Source organism: Pyxicephalus adspersus, chromosome 8, assembly GCF_032062135.1.
Source record: "Pyxicephalus adspersus chromosome 8, UCB_Pads_2.0, whole genome shotgun sequence".
NCBI classification, from domain to species: Eukaryota; Metazoa; Chordata; class Amphibia; order Anura; family Pyxicephalidae; genus Pyxicephalus; species Pyxicephalus adspersus.
The window spans coordinates 24,469,689-24,489,639 of NC_092865.1; the positions used below are offsets into that span (position 1 = coordinate 24,469,689).

Sequence of the window (19,951 nt, forward strand, 5' to 3'; positions counted from 1 at the left end):
TTGTAACAGGTAAAATTAAAAAAATATTAAAACTTTTAAAAGTTTATAAACTGTGTTATGTTTTGCGGCTCCAGACTATTTTACTTTAGTGGAAGAGGAGGCAAAATGGCTCTTTTGATAGTAAAGGTTGCTGACCCCTGACCTATACAATTACACATAATTCACCTGAGTCCTTGTTCAACACACATGTACACTTCAGAAGTGTTTCAGGCACTTGCTTTTGTGGCCCTCCGCTGTCTCCTATTGCAGAAAATAGCAGTAGTCGCCCATCATGTTGGGGTTGCACCGGCCTTGATATCTTGTTTCCATAAGAGAAATGTCCTGGTGGAACCTCCCCCCTTGTTATCACTCACATCACCTAAATTTTGTGGGAAGAAGTCCAGATGGGAATGTAAGAAATTAATTTTAACGGACATTCGGCAGCCAAGTTGATGGTATGCTGTTGGCATGTTGTTCACAAGTTCAGCATGGTTTTCAGCTTTCTGGTTGCCCAGAAAGTTTTGTGCAACTAGCACAAATAAATCCCATACAGCAAGTTCAAGTGGGTTGAGTTTGTCTCTGAATGTGGCATCAGATTGCAGATTTGGGGACCAACAAAAATTCCTGCTTTCAGTTTAGTATCTGCTATAACTTTTCCTGCCCTTCAGATACTGAAAACCCATACCACCTTCAAGATCCTTTGCAACGACAAAGTTTTCCATTAATCCAAGTTTAATATGAAGTGGCGAAAGGTAAACCTTCTGTGGATAAATGAGTGATTTATGCTTCATGTTGTACTGGCCAACAGTGTGTTCAGGTCTGGGTGGCCATTCAAAAAGGGTGAGAAAAGTGCGGGAAAATTAGGGGCTTTGATTGGTGGGGCAAAAGGGAATAAAAGGGGGGGGTGAGAGAGGGGGAGACAGCAGTTTGAGTGAAGACAGAGAGCCTGGGAGTACTGCAGGATGGCGGAGATGGAGGCCTTGATGCGAAGCCTGAGGGAGGCAGCGAGGACCAAAGGGGCTGAGTGGTTGGACGCCAGGTGGCATCGGTCCTATAAGGGGTCGGGGGGGGGGGGGGTGCACCCCTTCCAAGACGGGACCTTCCGGCTCCCCCAGCCAAAAGAAGGTCCAAGGGGACCGGTGGGGGAGGCGGGAGGAATCCTCGACGGGACACCTCTGCTGGGCGGCCGGAGGAAGCTGCACAGAGGGGCCGGTCGGCACATTGTGGGAGCCGCAGTAGGACAGCAGGCCCGTAAGAAACACTCACTGGTCGGGGCGCTGCTCGGCGGCAGAGCCGGTCCGGCGGAGGAGGCGGTCGGGTCCCCGATGCCAGTCCGGGATGCATCTTCAGGGATGTTTTGAAGGAGGAGCGGACGGAGGACTGAACCGGAAGCGGAGTCCAGGGGAGGAAGTTCCGGGTTACAAGCGGCGACCGGATGGGACGTCATTTGCCGTCGCCCGGAAGTGGGCGAAGATACAGGACGGGAGAGAGAAGAGGATGGCCTTTCAGAAGGGAAGCTGTCACCAGCAGAGGGCGAGCCCAATCGTGGACAGAGGGAAGGTACGGCGGCTGAGGGACCCAGAGAAGCCCGGCAGCCCGGTGAGTACCTGGCTGTATGGGGACGGGAATTGGGATTGCACACTATGGCTAGGCATAATGTGGGGACAGGACCGCAGAAGGGGGCAGTTAAGGGGTCCCATCATGCGGGGGGGTAAGCAGGTGGAACAGGTAAGGGCCAGAGATTTGCTGAAGGGGCTTCGGGACTTACTGGTGCAGTTTGGGGAGGGGGTGAGTGGTAAGCCAGGTTCTGATGCAGGGTGCGGAGTGTTGGGAGACGCGGGTGGGTGCCGAGTGCAGGACCAGGGGGAGGAGGATCCTGTTACGATGGGGGGGGTAGTGGGGTGTCCACTCCTCAATCAGTTGGCACGGCAGGTGGGGGTAGTGCAGGAGATGGGGAGGGATGCCGGGAGAGCAGTATGGAGCCTAACTTGTCAGGAGTGATGGATGGAGCGAAAGGGGAGGTGTATGTTTGCTTTGAAGGCCCGTTAGGGGCTCATTTGGCACACGAGGTGAGAGAAAAAATTTGGAGAGGAGAATGTGGAAATTTTTTCATTATTGCCTGTTGAACGTTTTGGTGGGCGCGACTTGAAGTCGGGTACGGTAGGCAGGCTGGGGACGAAAAGGGCCTGTGGCGTTTGATTCCCAGGACTTTTCAAAACTGGCTCCAGGCGTTTGCTATCTTGGCAAGCATTGAGGGTGAAAGGGCGCCTGACAACTGCTCGGCGTTGTTTTGCTACTTGGATGCGATCAGTGAAGCTCATAGGGTTTATGGGGGTATCGCATGGCTTAGGTATGACAAGCAATTTAGGCAGCGGAAAGCGATGAGGCCCGGTATGAGATGGGATCACAAGGACATCAGCCTTTGGATGCGGCTAATGACGTCAGCAAGTTTGGGCTCTCAGTCCTTTCCAGGGGGCGCCGGGGGTTCTGGAGCTGCAGGATCCTTGGCAGGTAAGAAAAAAGGCCTGTGCTGGTTGTTTAATGAAGGATCTTTGGAGCGACTTGTGTTCCATTTGCGGGGGAGCGCATTCAGGTTCCCGATGTCTCTCCAAAGGGAGGGGACGTGCCGCTGAGCTTGCGTGAAAAAGGGATGACGCCAGTGAGGGTGGAAAGTCTCTGCCTTTTTCTTGGTAAGTATCCCGATCGGGTGGCGGCGAGGGCTTTGCTGGAAGGCTTCAAGAACGGCTTCTGGATCCCTTGCGAGCTAGTGAGTAACCCTGCCGGGGTTAAAAATTTAAAGTTGGCATTGGCCAATCCTGGGGTAGTTTCCGCCAAGTTGGCAAAGGAGATTTCACTGGGTCGTATGGCAGGTCCCTTTCAGGAGCCGCCCCTTGCGGATTTGGTGGTGTCTCCGCTGGGGGTGGTTCCCAAGAAGGAACCACAGCAATTCAGGATGATACATCATTTGTCTTACCCCAAGGGTAAGTCGGTAAATGATGGGATTGCGCCGGAACTTTGTAGGGTGGCATATACTTCCTTTGATGTAGCGGTTTAACCAGTTAGGCGGGCGGGGAGGGGTTGTTTGATGGCAAAAGCCGATATTGAGTCGGCTTTTCGATTGTTGCCAGTACATCCGGAGAGTTTTCATTTGCTAGGTTGTTGTTGGGAGGGTGCATTTTATGTAAACAAATGCTTACCTATGGGGTGTTCTGTGTCGTGTTCATTGTTTGAGCTATTTAGTTCTTTTATTGAATGGGTGGTTCGGGAGGTTTCAGAGCTCACATCCATTATTCACTATTTGGATGATTTCCTGTGTGTGGGCCCAGCTGCTGGGTATGTTGCAGCATGTGTAAAAAAAACTGGGGGTACTGTTGGCGGGGGAAAAAACAGTCAGTCCGGTCACTGGGATTTGTTTTTTGGGCATAGAGCTAGATGCGGTGCGCATGGAATGCACGCTTCCGCAGGACAAGTTATGCGAACTTAAGGAGGCGGTGAGAAGGGCCAGTGGCTTGCGAAAAATTAGGTTGCGGGAATTGCAGTCCTTGTTCCAGTTTGCCTGCAGGATCATGCCGATGGGCAGGATATTTTGCAGGCGGCTACCACTGGCCCTGGGCATTTCATCCGGTTGACACGGGTCTTGCGGGGTGATTTGTTGATTTGGTGTCGTTTTCTGGAGCAGTACAATAGGAAATCTATGTGGATGGAGTGGATGGTGGACAATGGAGTTCTGGATTTGTGGACAGATGCGGCTGGGGGATCAGGGTATGGGGCCCATTTTGCGGGCCATTGGAGTGCGGAGTCTTGGCCGGTAGACTGGCAGGACCAGGGTCTGTGTAAAAATCTGGTTTTGCTGGAGCCGTTTCCCATAGTGGTTGCTTTGACATTGTGGGGACACTTATTGGTGGAGGTGATTAACAAAAATTCTGCATCTTCTCCTCAGGTGATTTGTTTATTGCAATTTCTGGTGCTTATGTGTTTGCGGTTGAATATTTGTGTGCGGGCATTGCATGTGCATGGGTGCGGGAATGTAATTGTGGATTCCCTTTCTCGTTTCCAGTGGACACGTATCCAGAAGGTGGCTCCAGAGGCGGAAGAACACAGGACCCCATGTCCGAAGGAGATATGGCAAGTGATATGGGGGTTCTTGCTGGATTGATCAGGCGGTCGGTTTGTATGAGGACTTGGTAGGCTTACGAAGGAGTCTGGAAGGAATGGTTTTTGTTTTTGAAGGGGGAAGGGTCGGGCCTATACAAAAAGGGGGGGGGGGGGGGGGGGGGGGGTTTTTTTTTTTTTTTTTTTTTTTTTTTTTGGAATTTTCAAAAAGGGGTGTCTGGTGGGGCGATGGGTAAAAAATTGGCCGCGTTGGCTTTTCTGTTTAAGTTGTGTAGCTGGAGGGATGCGACAAAAAGTTTCATGGTTCGCCAGGCACTGAAGGGCTATAGACGTGGATGGTGCCTGAAGGATCGGAGAAGGCCGGTGTCATTAGGTATGTTGCAGGAGTTATGTAGCAGCCTGGGGAACATTTGTTTCAGTACTTTTGAGACGGTGCTTTTTAAGGCAATATTTGTGGTCACGTTTTTTGCGGTGTTACAGGTGGGCGAAGTGGTGTGTCCAAAGCGAGGTCAAGCAGGGGGTCTGGGGTGGGCTGATGTACAGCGGGACGGAAGGGTGATGCGGATTTGGATCCGCAGATTAAAAACAGATCAGTTAGGAAAAGGGGTACATTTGGAGATACAGGGATTGGGGGGGGGGCTAAGCTATGCCCGGTCCGGGTGGTGGGTGAGTATTTGGCTGTACCACCACAGGGGAATGGGCCTTTCTTTGTGCATGAAGATGGTTCTTTTGTTACTCGTTTTCAATTTGTATCGGTGTTTCGGAAATGTGTGGTTGCCATTGGCCGGCAGGCTGGTGAGTATTCGGCTAATTCCTTTAGGATAGGTGCAGCCACGAAAGCGGCCCGATGGGGCCTAGGGCCAGACGTGATCAAGAAGATTGGGCGTTGGGAATTCCATCGTTTTCAGTTGTACGTCCGACCACAGTTGTTAAAAGTGGGAGGTTGGGGCAGCTGGACAGTGTGGGGAGGGGAGTGCTTGGTCTGGATCCTGGGTCACTCCTTTGTCTACTAGGGGGCCAGACGGGCGGATATGCGCCAAAGTGGACGGCAGTTGGAGCTGAAGAGGGAAGTAGCTCAGGTGCGTTGGATAGGGATTCAGGGCATGCAGTGGTGGAGGGTGGTTCCAGAAGTGAACAGGTTTGCGGGTTTGGATAGGCCCCCTAATATTTTGGTGCTACAAGCTGGGGGGAACAATTTGGGGACCCGGCCCATGCGGGAATTGATGAGATATTAGGTGCGATTTTTTGCGGTTGCCCCAGGAGTTCCCAGGAACTGTGGTATTGTGGTCTGAGATGGTGGCGAGGGGGTCCTGGAGGCAGGCTCGGTCGGTAGACCGTTTGAATAAGGCTCGGATAAAGGTGAACAAGGAGGTGGGGCGTTTTCTGTTCAGGATTGGGGTTCAGGTTGTTCGTCACCGGGAGTTGGAGTCGGAAACCGAATCGTTTCTGCGCAGTGATGGTGTTTACCTTAATGCGGTGGGCACTGATTTATGGCTGTTAAGTCTGCAGGAGGGCATACAGAGAGCCTTGGAGGCGTGGAGGTGCGTGCAAACTTAAGGTGTCAAGTTTGCGGCGCTATGGCGTGTTATTATTATAAGTCCATGGAAGTTAGAGTTCGAAAAGGGGGAATATACGGGGGGTTGGGACCCATAAGGGTACGGGTATTTCGGTTATGGGTTGCCCTTGCATGACACTTGGTTGTTGTGGGGGCTAAGTTGTGGAGGTAGAACCCGCTAATTTTCCCCGAGGCGGTGTACAGGCAGCTGGGGGCCGGGAAGTGGAGCGGAGATGCTTCTGAAAAGAAGAGGTTGGAGTGGGGGCGTTCATGGACTAAAAGGGGGGAGTGTTTTTCCCCCTGCTTGCAGACTTGAAATGTTTTGGTTTTTCTGGTTATGCAAGATGGTCTTTTGTTATCTAAAAGAAATGTGTTACTGTTAAATAAAAGGGGCTGCTATGGCCAATTTTTACCAATAATCAGTGTCGTGCTGTTTTATTAGTGGTACAGGTGAAAAGAGTGTGGTAATAATTGGTCAAGGCTTAGCGGCTATGGCTTCATCTGAAGTACCCTAGTCATGTTCCACAGGCACTAAAAGCATATATATTTTGTATATCCCAATTGCAGGCCAAGAAGGGGTGCCATAACCTTCAGGTCACCACAAACAAACTACTTGTGAATACTTAATCAATTTCAAAATGACCTCCATGGATTTGTGTCTTCCTTTGTCTTTTTCATCATTCCCTCGGCATGAGCAAGAGGAACAGAAGGTTTTTTGTTACCTTTATGCAGCAATACAACTTTCAAACTTGCTTTGCTCAAGTCTATGAACAATCTCCACTGCTCTGGTATGAATTCACAACCTAACTCCAGCATCAGACCACCTAGTCAATACAGAAGCAAATGTCGTTTTCCAGCTTGTAATAACCTGCAAACTTTGTGTGACAATCACAAAAGTATGAAGTTGTCGTCCCTTTTTGTAGCAAATTACACTGCTTTAATCTGGAGGCTAACAGTTCAGACTTCTCTTTTGACAAAGAGAGGTCCCTTGCTAGATCATCTAAATCTAATTGGCTTATAAATTGTGGCTTACCCTCTTCAAATTGGGGTTCATACCACTCATTAACATCGACATCATCCTCCTGTCCCTCATCCGACATGTCTCTGTCAGTAACAGATATAGGAGGAACTGGCACTGGATTCTCTGCAACATGTGGCACTGGCTTCAGAGCAGACTCACAATCAGTATAGAGGATTTTTGACTTCGACTTCTTCGAAACCCCAGCAATTGTACTCATACAGAAGCAGAAAGTCTTTTGGCTCATGCCAAACCATAGACATAGCAAAAGGCTTTTTATTTCTTTTCCTATTCAACCATTGTGTTAGGCCAACGTAACACACCTGACAGCAGATATGAGGTGCCCAGCTTTTATCAAGATCTCCAATTTCACATCCAAAGTAATACTTGTATGCAAATCTCACCCTCTTGGTTGGTATATTTGCCACAAATGTAACAAAACTTGTCCGGGTTATTAACACAGCTGCGTCCACTCATCTTTATCTCAAAACAGACTCACTATGGCCTAGCTGTACTATCCAATATATTGGTTTCGCACTAGAGACAAGCCCTTGGTCAATCTAGCCTTATATACCTATTTCTGACTACAGCTCACTGACTTGACCAGACATGCCCAGCCGCTGCTGGAACATGCATGCCACCAGGGGGCGTGATTCAGCTGAGGCGACAGCAGGCATAATAGCAGCTGCAACTGTTATTATGTTCCCATGTAAAAATACTGTCACACTGACCTTTCTCACTAAAGCGCAGATGCCTCTCTCCTGCACATGTAGGCAGTTCTGACGCTGGGCGTGGCTCCGTTTCCAAGCTTTATCAGTTTCATCCAATCAGAAAATACCCTCTTGACCAGCCCTGGCTATTTAGCTAGCTCACACACTGTACTTCATGTTCATGCAACATGTCTCCCATGTGCCAAGCCCTTAGTTCTGTAAGCTAGTTCCTGTACACCTGGTGCCTAATTCAGCATTTCCTGTGTCCAGCTTCTGCGTTACCCCTTGTTGTCCAGTCTGTTGGTTCCCAGCCAACTTCCCTGTGCTGTTCTAGTGTTCCTGTCTGTCTGTGGATATCCCTGAGTCACCTGTGCCTCCTGTTGCTTTCAGGGTCCCCTGTGCCATCAGTGGTGGCGTCTGTCTCCTGGAACCCTGGCAATTGACCCCTGGCGAGTGACCTGACCTCACTTGTATCCTTTTGACTATCCTTCTGCTTTGTGATTTGGTACCGTGATTTGCCCACCTCGGTGTGCTCAAGGACCGGAACCTGGCAGTAACCAGCAACATCCCCACCATCAGAGCCTCTGGAGAAGACCTGGTTACTTTGTCACAACCCTAACCCTGGTCCCTACCTCCCACATTTAAATGAATAGGAGAGGTTGGGAATGTTTTTTGCACAAAGCTGCAGCAGATCATGTCATGGTTTCCAAAAGCGACAAGTTGCTTTTGGAATTAGTTTGCCCCATGACTGCAGCAATCTCTAAAATCTCTAAGCTTGAACCACCAGGGGTTTTATTGGTAAATGACACATTCTAATCTTTTTTTATACTATCCAAATTAAAAAAAATATATAACCACTAGAAATATGTTTGTAGGTCAAGAATAAAGACAAGTAAGGCTAATAAACCATTGAATAACCGCTCACGATACAGGGGGCTTTTTTGTGCATTTTGAACTCGTCTGTGTATTGGCACAGTATTACTGCACTGACCTTGCACAGCAGTTAGGAAAGCACATTAATATTAATAATAATAAATAGTATTTATATAGCACCAACATATAACAATGCTGAAACCTAAATAGGGGTTGAAAATGACAGATATAGACAATGACACAGGAGGAGAGGACCCTGCCCAGAAGACCTTACAATCTAATAATTATAATAATAATAATAATAATAATAATAATAATAATAAATGAAGGTAATGTTCTGCAAAGCACTGAAACACTGTTGAGGTATCCTTTGAGGTCAACCAATGTTAAAAAAGAAGCGTATGTGTAACAACTATTCTAGTACAATAGATCATTTCAGGCCCAGCAACCTCTGATATTTGTGTAATAGGGCAAAGGTCATCAGTTTCTAGCCTTTCAATGACAGTATAAATATAAATCCATGAAAAGAAACTAGTTCTTTCTCAAAGCAGAAATATTTTCATGTTGTGAGCATTTAACGTTTACATACTTTTAACATGAAATAAAAATTTGTTAATACAAGCCCTCCCTGACCTTTATCCATGGAGGCACCACAGTTATCCTCTATGTTTAGGCTGCACACACACATTTGACTTTTGACATTGAAAAAGATATTACACGATTCCTTCCAATGGCAAACAACTGAAATATGCATGAATGAGCGTTGTACATACAACCATGTTCTGTTCTATGGAGAGGGGAGGAGAGAGAACGAGCAAGTACACCCCGCTGCGCTTTCTCATCCTTCCCTTGTATTGAAGTTGATCAAGGATCCGTCCTGACAACGTTGGAAGAGCGATGTAAACTTGGCACATTCTCTTCCAATACTAGTCCTGAAGCGATAATCCGACGAGAATCATCTGACGTGTATGTATCTGACGTGTACGTGTAGGTATCTCTAAATCAGCCTTCTAATCTCTAAGAATCATGTCAGAGGGGCCACTGGGTATCAGCAATAATGGCTGCCACAGATCAATATCAATAAATTAATATTTATAGCTAGCGATTTAATTTCTAGATTTGCTGCCAAACTGGCACTAAGATGCGACTTGTTGTGGCTACACAGTTAAATTGGTACTACAACAATGGTGCTCTACTAGAAATCACCAGCAATTTGTAGCTAAGCCATGGAGGTGAATAAAGAGCGATTGTAGATAAGCAATGAGAAAAGCTGCATTAACTTAGGGATAGTACTATTCACTGCAAAATTAGTCAATTATCAATGTCATAGAAATAATGGGATTATTTAAAGGGAAATATGTTTTAAAGGGGAAGCAAATGACACACACTCCTCTTATATGGCCTCAAGTTTTTGAAGAAGGTAAATGCTGAGACCAGACATTCTCTATGTCTCTCAGTAAGTATTGGAGATACAAAGGTCATTGAGGGTTAATATTACAGCTTATTTACTGCTTGTAAAATATGTTAAAACTGAGCTCTGTTGAAGGTGTGATGAATAGAGAAGATGTGTTCCTTTGCGATCACTTTCATATCACAGTCAAACTATCAAACTTTGCACCAGGATCATTTGTAAAATGCAACAGCCTGAAATAGTTATTGAAAACCTACACAAGCCGTACACAGGAAAGTCTTTGGGAAAAGTGTGACAATACAGATTCCTGCATACTTCTAGGACCTACTCACAACTTCACCAAAGGAAATTGGGTTCCCCAGATTCCCCTGCATCCCAGAAGAATGAACAAAGAAGTCCATCTTGTATGTTATACATACAAGTCTTTTCATGAAAGCTTGAGTAGAAGCTATATTTCAAGGAATTTTTTATATATTATTTGGAATCCAATATGCTACATATTAAAAAAAAAAGGATATGATTTATTCAGTAATTCAAGGAATATAATTGGTATACAGAGTAAGACATTTACATAAAACTACAAAGTACAGAGATTTCCTAAGAAGTTATTTTCAATAAATCACATCATTACTAATCTGCTCCCAAAAAAAAAGCGAGAAGGGGATTTTAACCCACCCACTGCATTCTACTGTGTCATCTGTGCGCTGTCTTGCTCTGAATGAGGATCAATAGATGTTCTGTCAGCCTTCCTCCTCTTTTTTCTTTTACAGGATTTGAAGAACACACATGTTCTCGGATCGGCCCTACAAATTAACCTGTCATTTCCTTCCTGCTATCACACGGCATTGAGCTGCTCCTGGCTGACAGAGAACAGCACAAACAAAAATGATTAAAATGACTAGCAACTGAACCGCTTTGGTAAAATACCAGACCTCCGCAGCATGACAAAGATTCTTCCAAGATAACACGAACGTGTTGCTGCCTCTAGCAAAGCCACCAACACCAGAACTACATTATTTCAGTGTTAAAATTAAATTCCACAGCTAATGTTTCAAGAACACAAAATGATTCCTTTTTTTTTTTTTATAATATATCTACAAAAAACAAAACACAATAAAAAAACCTACAAACCCCCCAAAAAATAAACAAAATGTTATATATGAAGTCTATTTAGCACAGGCTAAAAGGATTAAAAAGGTTTTGTATGGTTTTTAGTAATAAAACCATTTCAATAGAGTAAATTATCCCACTTAAACTGAGATAGAAATATCCAGCTCCTATGTACAATTGATTATTTTAAAGATACATTGTAACTGGTGGCAGCAATGTAAATTACCGGTAGTCATATTCATAGTCATTTATTAGAAATATACACTGGCATAAAAAACAGCAATCTAAGGAACCCAAGGCCTCTAAATAGGTTGCACTATATTTCACCACAAATGACCTCCTCAAGGTCGTACATTTAAGATGTGTGAATTAAACATACGATCCCGCAGAGCAGAGATGACGGAGTATTTTCCTATACTGGAAAGAGCTGGTCAGGAAAGGATGAGCACAACATAGGGATTTTGGATTCAACTTTGGATTTGCATGACAAATTACTAACTCAAACCTTTTTTCAATGAATAATTACAGATCACTTGAACTTTGTCTCTTTAATTGATTTTTTCCCCAGCCACATGGGTTATTGTGCTACCGTCATGGGAAACTTGACCTCTACTACCCTGGAGCAGACTGCTATCTCATAAAAGCTTAACAGTAGCTGTATGCATTGACAAGGCGTCCTCTGAACTACACCACAGGCCTATCCTGTCTGTGCGAGGTAATATAAGAGTACTGTACAAAAGAAAATCTGTATGTAAGACTCTGTCCCCACTGTCATTTTTTTGAACATTCACACTCCAACATGCAAGCACATCATATAGTAAAGAGTTTCCATGTTCTAACCTATGCATAACAATTTCAAAAACCAAAATAAAAGCAGCCACAATTTGTCTCCTATTTCAACCAATGAGGTACAATAGACAAAAGCTCTATCTATTCATAGACAGGCATACAGGGATGGAAATTGTCTCTCTGCAAGATAAGTAAATGAGGCGAATGGTGCTCTCATTAGCCACCTGAGGAACTGCACCCATCATCAGATTCTAAGGATTAACATCTGTCATTCAACTGATCTCAATAAAGCCGCATTCATTCTGTGTTAGGTTCTGGGTAACACTGTTTTTATTTAATCCAAACAAAAGAACATGTACAAAGCTTATAGTGCCACAGCAGCTAACCAATAATCATTTTTTTTTTACTTTAGTCAGAAGTATCAAAACCTTGACCAGGTAAATTCAATGCAAATTTGCCTACTTTTCCAAATGGTTTCCTAAGCAATGCCAGACATGTAAGATGAAATGTTCCTACTGACCACCACAAATATACTGCGAGCTGTTGATACAGTAATTATAGAAGGGGTTCCCTGAAGGCCTGAAGGATATTTAAAAAAAAAAAAGTCAAGAAAAGCTGGGATAAGATCTGGGATTCCAGGGCAGGTTCCTTCTTCAGATGTCTAATTCACCGCCAGTGTAATATGGCCACCCAATAAAAGTCTCCATGTCACCATGGCAGAGATTAGGTGTGCCCCCCCCCACCCCATCTTTGTATACTGAATTGACAAATATTTTATTATTGTCCCTTCACTTCACAAAGTGCTCATTTTTTTATCAGCATCATTAAAAGAAGGAAAGAAGTCTACAAATATTTTTTAGGATTTTTTTTAGGTTTACATCCAATTTTTCACACTATTGAGAATAAAGCATGTCAACACACGTAAACATGCTAACCGTTGTTTTAAATGGTTCTATTCTACATATGTACAAAGAATACAGGAGCAGTACATGAAAACTAATGAATTTTAAAAAGGAATCTAAAAACAAGATAAAACACAAAAGACAATCTAAACCCTATAAGCTGTAATTGAGTTGGTTACTGTATATCATGGCTCTTTACTGCCATAGAAAGCATTTCAAACTTTTCAGCATAAATGTACATTTTTCTCAGAAATATAGGATATTCCACAACCAATCAATTCCTCTAAATGATTAAGCAAAGCCCTTTTCTATTTATACAGGATTACTTCAGGACCCATCTAGTCCATTACACTCTTTGCACAAACATTCCAGGAAAGCTGAATCCCATAAGGTTATTTCACACACAGCCCAGTGATCGAGAAATTTTCATATTATGCAAAAAAAAAAAAACCATCCCTTCAAATCAATATCTTGTCCAGGGGGATCTCAAGCTTTTACAGAAAATCACTGCTGGCATCCTAGATGAATTGTATATGTATGTGTCTGTCAATCACTCTCCTAACACAATGCCTCTCAGCGGCCACACCTTTCACACAACATGCACACATCAGCTAGAATGATTGTTTATTATTTGATTATTTGAATCTCAGACAAAGTATTCAGTTTGCTGCAAAACACCCAGATTTTCATACTACACAGCCATAAATAGGGGAAAAATAAAATGTTTATTAAAAATAATATTTTTTCCAATAAAATCATAAAAAAAAATGACTAGCATTTAAAACTGCAATAAATTAAGACAGCTGGATTTGTATGAGTCTATACATCTTACAGATCTGAGTGCTGGGACAATCACACCGCATTATGGTGCAAAACAAGGATAAGATTTGTTTCATCATGTAGTAATGAAGCAATTCAAGTAGTGCCGGAAAAATCATTCAACAAACTGCACATTTAGTATCTTTTTACACCAGAAAATTAAATCTTTTAATGATTTATTGAAATAAATTTACGGGGGCTACTGAAGGCGAGGATGGGTGTGAGAGTCCTATTTCTTTTTATCTCCGAGTTAGGCACACCAGAGTTTATTCTGGAGTTCATACAACAAAGAGCGAATATATTTATACAATGCAGCAATTTCTTGTTCTAAGTGCATATTTGCAAACTATCCAGACAACTGTTTATTGATCAGTGTGAACATCCTGCATGTTTTCTGTTGACTCAATCAACCGTTTCGGCCATTTAAAATAACAAATACAGAATCTTAAAATTTCAAAGTGAGTCTCAGCTACATTAAAGAAAAAAAAATTGTATCCCAGTCAGGTTGAAAATAAACACATATCCATGGAGCCCAACCAATACAAAAAAAAAAGTTATTAAAAATCTGCATCCGCAATGAGATCCAAACTTCCTACAGTGAGCTGACAATGCCCCACTGAATTCTCAAGCAGTGTTGTCAGCACGGCATAAGTTCTCCTTCTGGAATAAAGAAAGCACCCCTGGAGGGGGTGGGGAATTCTGTAGTCCAACAGGGGAGAACTGGGCAGGGACAACAGGTCTTGGGATTTTAGATGATGCCCTGTACTGTCGGATTTCATGTTGATAAATGCTGCTCCCAACTCCTTAATACCCATAACAGTGTCAAACACAGAGCTCTGTAGTTTTTTACATTCTTCTTTAAGAGTACCTGTTCTGAAAATTAAAGTATTGAGGTTACAGTGCAATTTAATAACATGGACCACAAGATATTTGGTACGATCTATCTAAAAAACTTATTCCTGTATGTTTTTTGGTTTAGTTCTCTATTTTAGTGGGACTGACAACATAAATGCCCCAGTGGCAAGTAAAGGCACTAAAGATAGACAAATAAATGCCGGTGGACCTTATCCATTAAAATTTAAATCTATGCAATTTTTTTCATTTTTGATAAAGTAAAGAACGCTCCTGGACGCTCCTGCCAAGTTTCCATTGGGGAGATTTACCCCTATTTTTGTAATCATGGCCATTTTCACAGGGAGGGTAAATCCAAAGCTATAGAGCTAGTCTCAGAATAGGAGATAAAAAAAATCATCCAATGGAGACACATTCTAACTTTAGAATTCCATTAACTTCCTGTTGAACCTCAGCAACATGAAGTGGACAGAATTTTTCCCAGGTGGAACATAAGCAGCAAAACATTAATTGCCTAAAATTTTAACTATAAAAATCCACTGTGTACCAAAACTTTTTTTTTTTTTATATCTCAGTATTACCTTGTAAAAGTAGCAGTGACCTCATCCCTGTTCCGCACATTGTTTGTACAGAAAGAGCTGTGGGAGGGACACAGCATGGTGCCCTTCATTTGGTTGCCTGAATAAACTGAAGAAAAGGCAGATGCAAGACTGGTTACTCTGTTTATGGAGAGCAAAAGATATTGGTCCTTATAACATGAAGCTCCTGCAGAAAGCAAAAGTTTCATGGTGAATTATAGCACAAATCTGAACACACAAAGCACACCAAGGCTAAAGCAATGTGTCTCTTACTTAGACAATGTTTACCCGGAGCACTGCTTTAAAGTTTAACATTCAGTAAGGTTTTCATTTATACCTTTGTCATGAGATACTGTTTTATGTACCCAGGTAACCAACTATCATTAGGCAGCTGGTAGACTTAAAATGACCCTTCATTTCCATCTACCAAGACTATTGCAATCTTAAACCCCCCATCTCCAACTACAAAGTCATCCTCAGAGTAAAAACCTCAATTCACAAAACTATAACACAAGCACAAGATCTTCGTATCAGCCTTGTGTCTATAGTGTTAAATCCTATTATTGGATTAAATAGGAAACTAGCGTTAATAAAACAAACTGTATAGGTGAACATACAAAAGAACATCAATCCATTGTACATGCACATAAGCAAACCTAAAATGCAGGAAAACTGAAATCATAATGAAGACAATGGCTGAAAAGGATAATGGGCAAAGTGGCCTTCACAATCAATGCATGAGCAACAAAGGACAGGCACTCCCTCTAAACACAGCATTAGGCCAAGTGAACACCAATATGACACTTGACTCCTGGCAGCATCCCAGCAATAAAAATAAAGTGCCCAATAATTCGGTAAATGCTCTTTAAAGCCACACCTTGCTGAACAAAACCCAATCTCAGACAATACATATTTCCCCTGCAAAACTCATTAGCCTTGGAATGAATAAAGCAATGCCTATTCAGGACACTTAGAAGCAGGAAGCTGTTTCCCAAATAAACAGAGAGGCAATGAATACACCAAGTGGTGCCCCAGATTAGCAGTAGAAGCCTCATGCATGTCACAATGCCCTGCTATTTCAGAGTGAAGATCATTACTTGGTGAGGAGAATGGGGGATGCCTGATTATCCCTGACCCTCAGGACAGTCTGATTACATTAATGGCTCCTATAGGTGGAAGGTGCAATGCTAAAACACAAAAATAAATGCTGAGCTCTATGCTGCGCTCCCTGATCTCATTAACTAAACATGACAGCTATGATGAAGAACCAGGCTGAGTCGAGCAATATGGAAAGGATACAGCTCCTGTTTATGTGGGACCGTGAAATTAATAGCTCGGGTTATTTCATTTTTGCCACAGGGGAATGAAAATAGCTACTTTTATGTGCATCCCAAGGGTACGATATATAAATATTTGCAGAAATGTTCCTTAAAAAACATCAAACACTGGGGAGCCCAGCAGTCAGTGATCCTGTTCTGCATATCTATCCCTGCATCAGAACATTATCACAATCCGCATCCATGGATATGCTCATATACACTGCAGGACAGCACCGCCACAAAGGGAAGAGCCTGTTGCTCTTATTTTTATGTCACTTCAGTTTCAGGCAATACAAAGAACTCTGGCACAATAGATTGTAAAGTAACATTCTTTGTAAATCATTTCAGAGCTGGATAGCTAACATTTAGCCTTCGGTTTAACATCTTAACTCAAGAAATTTGACCCTAATGAAAACGAAGTGTCTCAATAGGTGGGGAAATGGCTGTTTGCGAAGTGCCGAGTACAAAGCAAACAGAACATAATTCATTTTATGAGGAAAAAAAGAAAACGTATAACATTTAGATCAACTATGAAATAATTTGAAGAATTAGAAGAGGTACCACCTGGGCGCCTTGGATAATGTTTCAAGAATCGTCTGAATATAAGAATATGCTGGGAGAATGGAATGATGTTTAGGTGGTATAAGTAAATTGGAAACTGGCTTGGTTTGAGGGAATGGTTCTGGGGAAGGTAGAAGGGGCTTGGATAATGGTTATCATGGGTCGGGAGGGTAAGTGGAAGGCTCTGGCACAATAGGCTCTGTCTTATTTTCTATCTTGATCCAGCTGTTGTTGTCGTCAATATATGGTTTTTGCTATTTTTTTTTTTAATTTACAGTACAGAACAAAGCGTTTGTGATTGTAAAACTGGATTGACTGTGGGCTCTGTATGTTTTTGTTTTGGTTCGACAATTTATATAAAATCAATAAAAATATAAAAAAAAAAAAAAAAAAAAAGGAGGTACCCATATAGGGTGTGTGCATGTGGGGGGAGCACAAATCTGATGGCTGGGTTCAGTTTCTATATATTGCAGAGCGGCATATGGTGGTTTTTATGGCCAGATTTTATACACAGCAAGGGGTACAATGACCTTTTCCCTCCACCCACAAAGCCTCCCAATTTACAGGTTTTTTTACTACTTTTACCATTGTATGATAATTAAGTGCTTACAATGTTTATTCTCTTATACCACACCTACCATAATATGTTAAAGCTGCAGATGACTACAGAACCCAATACAAATATTTTTATGCTTGGAAGATTTAGAAGAAAAAAAAATTACTGGTGACTACACTTTCAAAATTGTTCTTCGTCGTACTAAACAAGGTACACACATATGGCATGTATATTGAGTATTGAAAATTAAATACAGGAAATGTTAAACTTGCTGCTCCTTAAACTGATTGACTTTGTTTATGTGTTGGCCAAAGCAACAGCCGCTCAGAAACAGAAACATGTCTGGGTTATATCAAATGTTAGATTGTGGCCTGAAGATGACAGCAAAGTGTTCAAGGACAGGCAAATGACAATTCCTTTATTACATATATGTATATTGTAGAGCACACATACATCTACTTCCAAATTAATTTCATTTAGGAACAGAAAACACTTACATACAGTCTCCAATATGACAAGATACAAACAATTTCTAATGCATCCTTCAGTAACAGTTTTAACGCAAGACAACATTTTTAATAATTGTAAACTGGCTAAATCGATGATTCCAATGATATTGTATTACCCAAGACAACACTGGATAAACTAGAACCATTGTATAGCTCTACTTTAATTCTATTTTTTTGTGCACATCTCAATTATAAGCAATTATGAAGAATAATTTTCATTAATACACAGCTAAAACTTATTTATTTCTGAAGCCAAATATCTGTGGATACTTGGGAAAGCCTGTAACAAAACACAAGAGGATGGTTGTTTCAGTTCCTCTTTACTCAACCTTTACACTACAAATAAACGTACACAGACACTATTGTGTGCTACCCTCCCCCAACTCCTAGATTGTAAGCTCTGTTGGTCAGGGTCCTCCCCTCCTCCTGTGTTATTGTTAGTATCTGTCATTAGCAACCCCTAATTAATGTACAGCGCTGCATAATATGGCGGTGCTATCATTCACATTTGAAACACACATTTTTCCTCTTTAATATACAATAAACACAAATGATATACATTTTACTGTGGTCAGAGAGACAAATGATCACTTATATGACACTGCTTTGCATGTACCTATGTATATGAATGTTTCTTGTTACTCCTTATGCAAACAAACTTGATACCTTTTTTTTTTTGCAAGGTTTATTTTCCTTGACATTCTTTAAAAGATCCATGTGCTTCATTTTGTACTACTTTGACCTAAACTAGACTGGATCTCTTGAAATCCGGCCCAGAAAAATGAATTGTTAGGGCAAAATGATATTTGACGGCAATATAAAGTGTTCACATAACATAAAATGGAACTTTTTTTTTTGTTTCTGCCCTATTTATATGTTATTATTATGTTATTGTCTTATAGGTTTATGTTGTGTGTATATTTTATATATAATATATAATTTTTTACACACATACCCACAGAGACCCCGACATTACATGTTTTATTAGATGGAAATGTTAAAGATTCACATATATAAAGCAGTAACAGATATTTAAATGGAAGCCATCTCTCCGCCTTATTACTCTGGACCACTTCCAGTTGTTCTCGTATGAATTGCCACTTATTTGGCTTCAATAGTACATTGTCTTATATAACAGTCTTTATTTGCCAAGGTTCTTCAATTCTTTAATTAACTCTTTATTTGCCAGACAGTCCTGATGTCGGTAACTTTCCCACATACCAGACAGTTGCATTCTGTGGCCCATAATTGTCAGCTCATGGAATGAACTTTGGCAGATATGTTGCACAAACCCAGACCAGAATTGATGGGCCGGTTGGATTTGTGTGTCCGGTCCGCTATAAGCAGGGTTACCATAAGGTTACCATCTCGATGTCTATCCCACGTGTCGGACGGCAGACTTTCTAGACAAAGACGGCACATTTTCGGGTCAGGGCATTCAATCCATCTTATGTACTTGTTAGGTGTTTAGGAAAGCGCTGATTCAGCGAAACAAGCACAAAGCAACGTTCCTATCAGAAGGTTCAGTGTGTTATCAAGCTGTCGCCCTCTCTGATAATCCGATTGCTGCTAATCTCTACGTGTCCTTCTCAAAGTGTGTAATTACATTACAGCTCTACTAAAGGGCTATATTCAAGCGAGTGACACGGAAGTTGTGAAAATCGGTAAGTGAACTTTTTTCTGGGTCTATCAGCAAAGGCTGGAAAAATGCACTCAGGGGAAAAAGTGGAGACAAATAAAATGCAGATTTGCTAAGAATTTACTAAATCTGATCTGGCAGGAGGACAGGATGGAAACACCTAATGATTAGGGTAGAGATGAGCAATCATATGATATACGACATGATACACGGCACCGACATAAACGGCTCATACAAAGCAGCAAATGTCTGCAGTGCCAAGCCGAGCTCCATTCATGGATCTTTATCATGGCCATGGAGTTTAGGGTGAGTGCTAGTCTAATGGGTTTATTAGTAAAGAGATCACACAGGTGAAATTAAATTCAGAAACCGTCAATTTATCAGTGACAAGTACCTGTAGTCCCCGGCAACCCTATAGTTCTAGAGCCAGTGTGGATCAGTCCTGGGTCTGGTCTACCTCAAAAGTCCAGCAGTTGCCCAAAGCAACCTTTAGAGCTGCTTAAACTGCAATATATTAGCACAAGGGCGAAGGGGTTGCCCATAGCAACCTTCAAAGACTAGCAATCCACATTAGGTTAGGTGTTGACCCCACATGGACCTTTTATAAAAACTAAAAAGCATTTTGATTGATTCACCTGGAGCCCCCACATTTATTATA

At 42.3% G+C, this 19,951-nt stretch overlaps 1 protein-coding gene across 1 annotated transcript in view; it reads right to left on the reverse strand.

The window, feature by feature from the left end:
- Positions 1–19,951, reverse strand: part of XPR1 (xenotropic and polytropic retrovirus receptor 1) — a 100,238-nt gene that overhangs the window by 78,975 nt on the left and 1,312 nt on the right. The window lies entirely within an intron of this gene.